Genomic DNA, 12,059 nt, shown 5'->3' on the forward strand with positions numbered 1-12,059 from the left:
TCGCCCCATCCTTGTGCAAAGTGCGAACTCCCACTCCTAGGCAAAGGGTCGTGTCCCTTCCCCCAGGTGTCATTCATTTGTTCATTAGATATATATGTATTGATACCCACTACATGTCATGCACCATACTAGGTACTGGGAACACAGCATGAACAAGGCAGGCTCCCAGCTCATAAGGAGTTTATTTCCTAATGGGAAAGGTACAACAAATCTGCAAGAAAGGCAATTTCAGAGTGAAAAGTGCAAAGAATGTATATGGGATAACCTGAGAGTGATGTGAGGGTGGTGGGCAGTGTTTGGCCAGAGTAGTCAAGAAAGGCCTTTTTGAAAAGGAGACCCCTCAATTTCCAGGCTCCAGGCTGGAGTCCTTTGAGACTCTTTCCCCTCCTTTTCCATCCCTCAAGTGGGTTTGAGCCAGGGTCTTATGTTTCCTGGTGGAAACAGCCTCCAAGATAGCCCCTAATGAGCTTCCTTCTTGGTGTCCATGCCCTTGAGTAGTCTCTTTCCACATAGACTCAGGGTTGGTCTGTGTGGCCAATAGAACACAGTAGAAGTGATGGTTGTCACTCCCAAGGCTAAGTCATCAGAGACTTCATGCTCCCCTGCCCTGCCCTCTCTGTCTGTCTCTCTCAGGTTGCTTGCTCTGGGGGAAGTGAGCTGCTGTGTTATAAACAACCACATGGCAAGGAACTGAGGCCTCCTGCCAACAGCCGTGCACATGAGTGAGCTTGGAAGCAGATTCTGCAGCCCCAGTCAAGGCTTCAGATAACTGAAGCCCCAACTGACGTCATGATTACAACCTCATGAGATTCCCTGATTCAGAACCATCCAACTAAGCTGCTCTCAAATTCTCTTTTTTTCTTTAATGAATGAGGCAATTTATTAACCCAGGATCATTTGTTTTAATGCTTCTTGTTGGCAGCTGCCACCTATCCAGTGATTCTGTCCAGATCTTTCTGACCCTGAGGTGTCAGTTTGTGGCCCCTATCTTGGTCCTTTTCCACCATTTTCAGCCCCTCCAGGGCTTGGAGGACCCAGTGGGCCACACTCTTGGAGACTCGGCTGACGTGGCTGGGCAGGACACCATTTATCTGACATTCCCCATAGATCTTGGTCATGGAGCCAACCCCAGCGCCACCTTGGCAGTATAGGTGCTACGTTGTGGAAGCAGCTCATGTGTAGAACCACTTCTCATCTCAGAGAGTAAGCTCTTTGCGCTTGGCCAGTTTGGTGGTATCCACCCATTCAGGGACTTTCAGCTTCCTGGACTTTTTGAGGAGGGCTACCGGAGCTCTGATGAACTCCTGCTGATTCATGTCTTCTACAGTAACTCCAGGAATCATGACACCTCTGCGCTGCCAGCCAGGGGAACAGCTGTTCTCAAATTCTCAAAAGAACACTTGTTATTTTAAGCCACTAAGGTTGGAGGTTGTTTGTTACACAGCACTAGATAACCAATACACAATAGATAGCCCTTACACATCGATCTCACTGCACCCTGCAATCCAGACTTCCTTGTCTCCTGTGTCCTGTCCAGCATCTAGCCTGCCCAGTACTCAACTACAGCATCTAGCCTGCCCAATATTCAACTGTGACACCATCCCAACCCCCTCAAAGACCATCCCCCACCCCATATTTCTCAATCACCTCCAGGAAAAAGGTTAAATCAGCCTGGTTTCTAAGTCTGTCCATAAATCTAATTCCGCAAGCATTTATTGCAAATTTTTGATGTGTTTAGCTTAGTGTTTCATGCTGCAGGGAAAACACAAGAACTAGTTATTATAGTCCCTGTCCTTGGTGTTGTTGGTAAGATAGACTAATGTCTCTGAAACAATCAGAAGACAGTGCAGAATAGTTAATCAAAGGCTTGTGGGGTTGACAGAAAGTGTTAAGTGAGAGGTTGGAGAGCTCCATGTTGGCCAGAGGTGGGGAGCAGGGAGAAGCTGGGGCCTGGGTCAGTCCAGCACAGGCAAGGGAAGAAGGGTAGGGCCCAGACAAGCAGAGGGGCTGAGAGCAGAGGTCGGTTTAGGGAAACAAAGCCTGGGCCAGCTGAAGATGTAGAGGGCCTTGAAAGCCTGGTGGAAGAACCCAGCAGGTGGAGGTTGCAGAATTCACTGCAACCTCCGCCTCCTGGGTTCAAGCAATTCTCCAGCCTCAGCCTCCCTGGGTTATAAATTGGGTGGATTTATAACCCAAACCAGTGGGCAATAAACAGTGCTGTGAACCTATTTAGATCGATGAGATTAAAGGTAGGGAGTGAGATGGAAAGAAGATGGAGAGGAAAAGAAGGTGGGAAAAGAGATCGGGGCTGGGGCAAAATGAATTTGGAGTGATTTGCCATCACTGAGATGTGAGCACCTGAAGCTAGACAGCAGGAACAAAACCAGGGGCATTGCTCTGATTTGAGGCTGCACAATTGAGGTGTCACCCCCACCCCAGGCCTGGCAGCCACCTCTTACCTGGGGGAGCATAGATTCTATGAGACTGGAGTCAAGAGCAGGTCAGGCTCCTGCTGAGTCTATAGGAGAGGTGCTTAACCCTCTATGGACACCTGGGGAGATGTGTAAGGACACTTGGGGGCCAATTTGAAGCACTTTAGCATAATAGTCTAGTGCAGAAACTGACAGACCACCTGGCTCTACCCCTCACAGACTGAGGGACCTTCAATCAGTCACTTAACTCCCCAGAGCCCCATAATCCTCATCCAAACATGAAGGTAATGAGAGTACCTACTCCACAGGGTTGTGGAGATTCAGCAAAATGAAAAGCACTTAGAACGGTTAACTTCTTTCTTATGCAAATGTTCTTGCACTGACCTGGGTTGCAGTTTAGGCATAAACATTTTTAGATTCCTGGGTACAGCCAAGATTAAGAATCAAAAATTCAGCCACGCACATTAGCTCAAGCCTATAATGTCAGCACTTTGGGAGGCCGAGGCAAGAGGATCACTTGAGTCCAGGACTTTGAAACCAGCCTGGGCAACATAAGGAGACCCCATCTCTATGAAGAATAAATAAATAAACAAACAAACAGAAATAAAAATGTAGCCGAGCATGATGGTGCTTGCCTGTAGTCCTAGCTTCTTGGGAGGCTGAGACGGGAGGATTACTTGAGCCTAGGAGGTCAAGGCTGCAGTGAGCCATGATTGCACCACTGCACTCCAGCCTGGGTGATAGCACAAGACACTGTCTCAAAAACAAACAAACAACAAACAAAAATAAAAAACAACAACAACAGGCCAGGTGCAGTGGCTGGTGCCTGTAATCCCAGCGCTTTGGAATGCCAAGGTAGAAGGATCACTTGAGCCTTAGAGTTCAAGACTAGCCTGGGCAACATAGGGAGACCCCGTCTCTACAAAAAACAAAAATAATTTTTTTAAAAAAAAATCAGAAATCCACAAGGACAAAGAACTCACCCCCCCATCCTTCCTACCATCCTCCCTACCATCAGAATAGGAAGTTAAAACTATCACTTCAGACATGCTCTTTGATTCAGATGAAGGTGAGACTTGGCTAGATTATGGCTTTGACTCAGAACCATGGGCAAAGTTCATGGTTTGGGAGTTTCTGCAGGAAGCTTGGGGACGTTCAGCTGTTTTAGCTGAACTTGACTCTGAGTTCCAAGTCTATGAAATTCCAAAACTCAAAGCAAAACAAAGGCACCCTCAAGGTTAGGGATCATATGCTATCCATCTCCACCCCCTGGCACCCAGCGTGGCACCCACACTTGCTGGTTGGCTGGAGGAGCGAGGCAGGCCTTAACTCGGTTGTTGTACAGAGCTGACTGGTCTCAGATATGGACCACAGAGGGTAAATTTGATGAAACAAAGACAAAGCCATAAAGGAAACAGGCTTTGTGCCATTTAGGAATGCAAATTAGATTTTCTTCATTGCTGAAGAATTCTCATACTGCTAAACCAGGAATATTCAGACACCCACCTTCCACTCCCAGTTTAGGATATTTATGTTAACGGAAGACTCAGAGGGAGATGACTTTTTGGGTCCTTTGAGTTGGTACAATGCAGATACAGGTGCCATATTTAAAGCACACCTGAAACAGGTGGGCAGCCTCCCAACACCCTTCAGGCCAGTGCTTCTCAAACACTGATGCACACGCCACTCACCAGGGGAGCTTGTTCACATGCAGAGTCTAATGCGGTAGGTCTGAGGGAGAGCCTGAGATTCTGCATTTCTTTCTTTCTTTTTTTTTTTTTTTTCTTGAGACAGAGTCTCGCTCTGTCATCCAGGCTGGAGTGCAATGGTGTGATCTCGGCTCACTGCAACCTCCGCCTCCTGGGTTCAAGCAATTCTCCAGCCTCAGCCTCCCGATTAGCTGGAATTACAAGCACCCCCACCACCACCACGCCCGACTAATTTTTGTAATTTTATTAGAGACGGGGTTTCACCATGTTAGCCAGGCTGGCCTCGAACGCCTGACCTCAGGTGATCCACTCACCTTGGCCTCCCAAAGTGCTGGGTTTACAGGCATGAGCCACCCCACCCAGCCGAGGTTCTGCATTTCTAACAAGCTCCCGGGAGATGGTGATGTTGCTGGCCCAAAGGCCAGCACGTTGAGTAGTGAGGCATCAAAGTCCACTTTGGGACGGAAGCCAGCCCAGGTTTGGCGTATCGCCTGGATAGTAGCCCCGACTTGGGTTAAAAGAATTAACAAATCCCCGCCCACTGGTCACATATTTATCATTTTTTCTGCCTTAAAAATATCCCCGCTGGGTGTGGTGGCTCCAGCCTGTAATCCCAACACTTTGGGAGTTTGAGGCAGGAGGATCGCTTGAGTCTAGGAGTTGGAGACCAGCCTGAGCAATATAGTGAGATCCTGCCTCTACAAAAAGTAAAAAAATAAAAAATTAGCCAGGCATGGTGGCATGCACCTGTAGTCCCAGCTACTCAGGGGGCTGAGGTGGGAGGATCACTTGAGTCTGGGAGGGCAAGGCTGCAGTGAGCAGTGATTGTGCCACTGCACTGCAGGGTGGGCCACAGTGCAAAATCTTATCTAAAAAAAAGAAAAAAAAAAGAATCCTTAAAGTTGAGAGTCTGAACAGTTTTAATTATCTAATGGGCTCACTGGATTTTTACATTGTCCTTGTCACTTCTGGTGTGGTTTGGCATTTTGAGCTTTGCGGACTCTGAAATACTCTCTGTAACTGGGAAGGACATAACCATGAACACTCACCCTGCTTGCTGCATAATCAGGGGTCTCCTTGAGCTCCAGGGCTAGGACAGACCTCTGGGTTGATGATTTAACTCTAGGGCTGGTTAATAAAGGCCCAGCTGAATCTGGAGCCTTGCCCCATGTCTCACAGCTGGTGGAAGAGCCAGGAAGATCTGAGTTGTGTTTTCCTGGTATGCTGTTTGGTGGTGGTGGTTTATATAATATCCTGCTTCCATCTCAGGGCACTGGTTTAGTTCAGGAAGCAAACTGGCTCCTTTTCAGGGACCAGAGTCCAAAGAGTAGCCAGTGGTTATCTCAAAATGCCAGGTGAGAAGATGGGAAATGAATGTCTGGCCTCAGACATTTCACCCCACCCTGGGTGAGATCTATTAATATTACACTCTCTCAGCACCGCACTGAAAGCACTCTCACAGGGTTAACGAGAATGTCAAGCCAGGCTCTAGGCAGAGTTATAGCTAGGCACTGACCAGGGTGTGCTGGTGCACTTTGACCCACTTCCCTGCAGTTGCTCGCTAACTGAGAGTCACGTAGCACACGGACCACCTGCTCCCTCATTGTTCCTATAGAGAGAATCTGTGACACTGGACCTTTTTACTAAAAAATTGCTTAAGGTATTTTTCAGATCCTGCATTCCAGCAGAATGCCTGACGTTAACGAGTCTGCAGAACGCCAGCCCCAAGGTGTCAATCCAGCACAGAAATGTGATTCCTTCATCTCCTTGTCCCATAACTGCACCCATCACTTCTCGACCAATCAGCAATCCCTAGCTCCTCAGCCCCCTACCCACCAAAATTCACTTAAAAAGTCCAGTCTAAAACTCCTTAGGGAGGCAGATTTGAGGTTCCCTCCCACCCCCTTGTTTGGCTGCCATATGATTATTACACTGTTTCTCTGCTACAACTCCCACCATTTCTGTGTATTGGTCTGTTACTGTCCGATGTGCAGTTGAACCTGGTGGTCCTATAACAGCACCTCTTCTTTAAGCACTGTGTACCGTTATTTACAGTACAATTATTGATTAAAGTCTAAATGTCCCTCATTTAGACTAGAAGCTTCCTGAGGGCAAGATCAGTGCTTCTTTGTATTCACCATTGCATCTCCATCACTTGATGCAGCACATAGCAAGTGGGTGTTCAATACACATGTGCTGAATAAATAAATAAATGCACAAGAGCCAAGCCTTATGCCATATGCCAGTCATTATTCAATTGTTTATATGGGCCGGGCGCGGTGGCTCATGCCTGCAATCCTAGCACTTTGGGAGGCCAAGATAAGCGGATCACTTGAGCCCAGGAGTGGGAGACCAGCCTGGGAAACATGGCAAAACCCTGTCTCTACAAAAAACTCAAAAAATTAGCTGCGTGCAGTGGTGCACACCTGTAGTCCCAGCCACCTGGGAGGCTGAGGTGGGAGGATCTCCTGAGCCCAGGAGGTCAAGGCTGCAGTGAACTGTGATCACACAACTGCACTCCAGCCTGGGCAACAGAGTGAAACCATGTCTCAAAAAATTGTTTATAAATATTTACTCTTTCTATTATTACAAGCTTATGAAAACAGGTGGTATTATTATCCCTTTCACATAGAAGGAAACTAAGGCAGAAGGTGCATAAGTAACTTGCCCATGATTGCACAGCTAATAAACGCCTAGCACCAGAGCCTATCTTCTTAACTGCTGCATGATTCATTGCCTTTAGACAATTGAATTTAGACAGCTGCCTGAAGAGTGAGGCTCAGGTGGCAAATAAAGCAACATGCGCTTGCAGAGCCCAGAAGACAGAAACATATGCAAGACCAAGGACACGGAAGCAGAGTGAAGAAGCAGGCAGACCAATCTTGGCTCTGTGAACAAGGACACAGGTGCTGGAATCGGAAGACTTGACCTTTAAGCCATCTCAGTTTCTTCATGTGTGTCCTGGCCATGGCAAAACCCTAGCTGAAGAGATTCTGAGGTGACAAGGGGTGGGGAGTGATATTTAGGACTTGCAAAGAGAGGCCAGAAGGAAGTCAGGCAGCCTCAAGGGAGTCAGGGCCTTCTCCACCACCACAGTTGGGCTCAGGGAAACTGCTGACACACAGGCACACTAGTGACTCCAGGCCCTGCCCTCAGCAGCTTCCACATCCTCCTTGCGGGCACCTTGTCACCTTGTCATCTGCTGTCCCAGGGCAGCTCTCAGTCTCCCAGCCTGCTTCCTCCCTCCCAGTGCTTCTCACCTCTCTGACTTTTTATTTCATTTTTATTTTTTAGAGACAGGGTCTTTCTCTGTCATTTCACTCTGTCACCTAGGTTGGAATACAGTGGCATGATCACAGCTAACTGCAGCCTTGACCTACTGGGCTCAAGTGATCCTCCCCCGTTAGCCTCCCAAGTAACTAGGACTATAGGTGTGCATCAACACGCCTGGACAATTTTTTAATTTTTTATAGAGACTGGGCCTCACTATGTTGGCCAGGCTGGTCTCAAACTCCTGGGCTCAAGCAGTCCTCTCGCCTCAGCCTCCCAAAGTGCTGGGATGACAGGCGTGAGCCACTGCACCCGGCCTAATTTTGTTTTTTGGTAGAGACAAGGTCTCAATATGTTGGCCAGGCTGGTCTGGAACTCCTGAGCTCAAGCAATCCTCTTGCCTCAGCCTCGTAAAGTGCTGGGATTATAGCTGTGAATCAACCACACCTGGCCTCATTCTGACTTTTGTCCGAGGGACATCCTTCACGTTACTGTTCCTCCTGCTGAATCAGGCCTGACACCTTCTCACTTATGAGTGGGAAGCTCACTACTCTTGTGGTGCTGAAGGGGCCCTGCAGTGTGGTACCTTGTGTATGAAGTCAGCCATATCACCTCATAGAATTGCTTATACTGCCCAGAGTCCCCAGGAACCTTAACCTGTTCTTTGGCAGAAATATAGACATGGGTTTTAGGTCTGATGAAAGATGGCATCCAAACACAGGCAGAATCGTGTAGGCAGGAGGCCTCCGTTCAGACACCTAGAACTCTCAGCAGGCTGCTCCCTGAACTGGCTCTGTATCAATTGCTGCATTTTAGTTCGAACCCCAGCCTATGGTTCTCCTCTCCTGCAGTTAGCATTTTAGACTTTCTATCTCTAATGTAAGTAAATACTTTTTGTTAAAGGAATTTGGGGCATCGTCAAGTACGTGAGGAGGCACACAGGGCCCAGGGAGGGAGGGATCCCACATTGCTCAGGCCCAGGGATACCCAAGCCTGTGACTGCGGGTTCTCACCAGCATCAGCTCAGTGAGTTCTGCCTCAGCTGTCCCAACACTAAGTCTCTACACCTGCCCACTCTGTTACAGACTGAAGCAGGGGAAGAAGTTGTGTCACCAGAGCTCTGAGCCAGAATTTTGGGAAAGATGGCAGATTGGTAAGGAAAGAAATTACTCAATTTATATCACCCATCATTTCCTTTTTCAAATTGCAAAATAAAATAGGAAATAGAATAGAAAATTAAATAAAATATCCCTCTTGGTGATTTTGGAGGTAGACCAGTTCTGGTTTCCTGCCAGCGGAGATTACCCTTCCCCGTGGCACAATAGTCTCATTCAGCTTTTGGTACTAGAGTAACTATTTAGAATAAAGTCCAAGGTCCCAGCTAAGAACAGAGAATGAGGAAAAACTTATAAATTTCTTTTTTCTGCACATGCCATGCCATTTACAAACATGGCCACTTTGATGACTTCCTCACTGCTTTGCCCTTGAAAAAGGAGTTATTATAACATAACTTGCAAATGACAAAACCTGATTGTGTCCTTGTGCAAATGTCCCTGTCACGCAGGGGAGGTGGTTCCTCTGTGTGATTGGGGCCTCAGAGGCCCCTGCTTGTCACTGAGGACTCTGCTGGACCCCTGCTTGGTCATGGGACAGATGAGGGGGCATCCTGCTACATTTGCTGTTTTTAATTTCATGCTTTCATCTTTTCCTTATGGATCACGAGGTCAAGAGATCAAGACCATCCTGGCCAACATGGTGAAAGTCCGTCTCTACTAAAAATACAAAATTTGGCCGGGCGTGGTGGTGCACGCCTGTAGTTCCAGCTACTCGGGAGACTGAGGCAGGAGAATCACTTGAACCCAGGAGGCGGAGGTTGCAGTGAGCCAAGATCATACCACTGCACTCCAGCCTGGGCGACAGACCAAGACTCCATCTCAAAAACAAAAACAAAAACAAAACAAAAAAGAGAGAGAGAGAAATGTGTTCTCTTTTACCCAAATCAGCATTTCCACTCACTGTGGAAAATATTGGAAGAAATATTTGGAAGAAATATTTCTCCAGAAAATATTGGAACTCCAGAAAATATTGGAAGAAAATTCATTGTATTTCTTTTAAATTGCAATATTTAAATTATCATTAAAGAACTAAACCATGTTCATTATTGAAAATTTGGAGGAAAAAGACTCCCCATAATTTCACCATCCAGAGACAAATTATTCATAATTTAGATTACCAAGATAAACCCCTCTAGGTTGTGATGTATTATCTTTTTATTTATATTGCTGAATTTGACTTGTTAATATTTTGTTAAGGATTTCTGCATCTATGTTCATGAGGAATTTGGGCCTATAATTTGATTTTTTTTTGTAATATCTTTTTGTAGTTTTGGTGTTAGGGTATCATTGCCCTAATTAATTGAGTCAAGATGTGTTTCTTCTGCTTTTACATTCTGGGAAAGACTGTAGAATTGGCATTATTTTTTCCTTAAATGTTAATAGAATTTACCAGTGAAAACATTTGGGCCTAGAGTTTATTTTCTTGGAAAGTTTTCAGCTACAAATTCAATTACTTTACTTGTCATAGATGAATACAGAATTTCTGTTTCTTCTTGAGTTAGTTTTGGTAATTCATGTCTTTCATAACAGTCCCCTAAAATCCTTTTAATTTGTTTTAAATTAGTAGTGATGGCCCTCATCATTATTGATTTTGATCATTTGTGCCTTTTCTTTTTTTTTCTTATTTAGTCTAGCTAAAGGTTTATCCTTTAAAAATATTTTCATACTTTTCATTCAATTAAATTGATTTTCTGTATTGTTTTTCTGTTTTTATTTTACTGATTTCTACTATAATTTTTATTCTTTCTTTCCTTCTGCTTACTTAGAGTTTCATTTGTTTTCTTTTTTTAATTGCTTAAAGTGAAAGCTGATTTGTAATATTTTAGTAACTTTTTTCTTTTTTGATATAGGTGGTCAGTATTTATGAGCTGTGCTAAACGTTGGTTTAGCACAGCTCATAAATTTTAACATATTGTATTTTGTTTACTTAAAAATTTTTTTTAATTTTTGGTAGAAATGGAGTCTCATCATGCTGCCCAGGCTGGTCTGGAACTCCTGGTTTTAAGCAAATCTCCTGTCTCAGCCTCCCAAAGTGTTGGGATTACAAGTGTGAACCACCACTCCCAGCCTCTTAATGTTTTTAAATTTCCTTTTTTATTTACTTTTTGGTGCATGGTTACTTAGAAATACATTGTTTAACTTCCAAATATTTGGGGATGTCTCAAATTTCTTAACTCCATTGTATTCAGAGAACATGTTTTGAATAATTCAAATTATTTCAGATTTGTTTATATTTGTTTAATGGCCTAGCATATGGTCTATCCCAGAGAATGTTTCATGTGCACTTAAAAAGAAGGTGTATTCAGTAGCCGGGCCCAGAGGTGGGTGCCTGTACTCTCAGCTACTCAGTAGGCTGAGGTGGAAGGATTGCTTGAGTCCAGGAAATCAAGGCCAGCCTAGGCAACATAGTGAAACATAAGACCCCATTAAAAAAAGAAGAAGAAGAAAAGAATGTATAATCTTCCATCATGCTTTTTTCCGGCATTACTCATCTTCTGTCCAGTTGTTCTATCAATTATCAAAAGCTGTGGAATTGTCAATTTCTTCTTTCGATTCTGCCAATTTTTGTCTTATATATTTGGGGGCTCTGTTTTTAGGTGTGTATATACTTATATCTTCCTGATGTACTGACATTTTTGTCATTATGAAATATCTCTCCTTACTTCTAGCATATTTCTTGTCTTAAAGTCTATTTGTCTGATGTCTGTATGACCATACCAGCTCTCTTACTGTTACTGTTTACATAGTAAAACTTTCCCTATTCTTTGTCAATCTATATTTATCTTTGAATTTCAAGTTTGTCTCTTGTAGACAGCATATTATCAGATCTTGTTTTGTATCCAGCCTGAGAATTTCTACCTTTTCATTAGATGTTTAGGAAATAATATACTTTTAATGTACTTGATAGGATTGGATATCTATCATTTTGCTATTTAGTTCCTATATGTTGCAGATTTTTTGTTCCTTTGTTGCTCTTTTACTGTCTTGTGTTAAGCAAATATATTGTGTAACATTTTTATTTACTTTTTATTTATTTATTTTATTTTATTTTGTTTATTTATTGAAACAGGGCTTTGCTCTGTTGCCCAGGCTGGAGTGTAGTGGCATGATCGCAGCTCATTGAAGACTCAACTTCCTGGGCTCAACTGATCTTCCCATCTCAGCTTCCCAAGTACCTGGGACTAAAAATGGACACCACCATGCCTGACTAATTTTTGTGTTTTTTATAGAGATGGGGTTTCACCACGTTGCCTAGGCTAGCCTTGAATTCCCCAGCTCAAGGAATCCGCCTGCCTTGGCCTCCCAAAGTGCTGGGATTACAAATGTAAGCCACCATGCCTAGCAGCTATTTTAAAATTTTATTTTAGTAATGGTTGCTCGACAGATGAATATATACATCTCACCTTGTCACAATCTACTTCAAGTTAGTACTGGCTTAGTTCCAGTAAAATATAACAGCTTTTCTCCACTATAACTTTATTTCTACCTTCCTTTATGTGATTGGTATTTATATGTTACACATATATGTGTTA

General features: G+C 44.3%; 1 pseudogene; it reads right to left on the minus strand.

The window, feature by feature from the left end:
* Positions 1-835: 835 nt before the first annotated feature.
* On the minus strand, positions 836-1,634 carry LOC100611840 (small ribosomal subunit protein eS19-like; annotated as a pseudogene).
* Positions 1,635-12,059: the final 10,425 nt, after the last annotated feature.

The sequence above is a fragment of the Pan troglodytes genome, chromosome 5 (assembly GCF_028858775.2).
Source record: "Pan troglodytes isolate AG18354 chromosome 5, NHGRI_mPanTro3-v2.0_pri, whole genome shotgun sequence".
NCBI classification, from domain to species: domain Eukaryota; kingdom Metazoa; phylum Chordata; class Mammalia; order Primates; family Hominidae; genus Pan; species Pan troglodytes.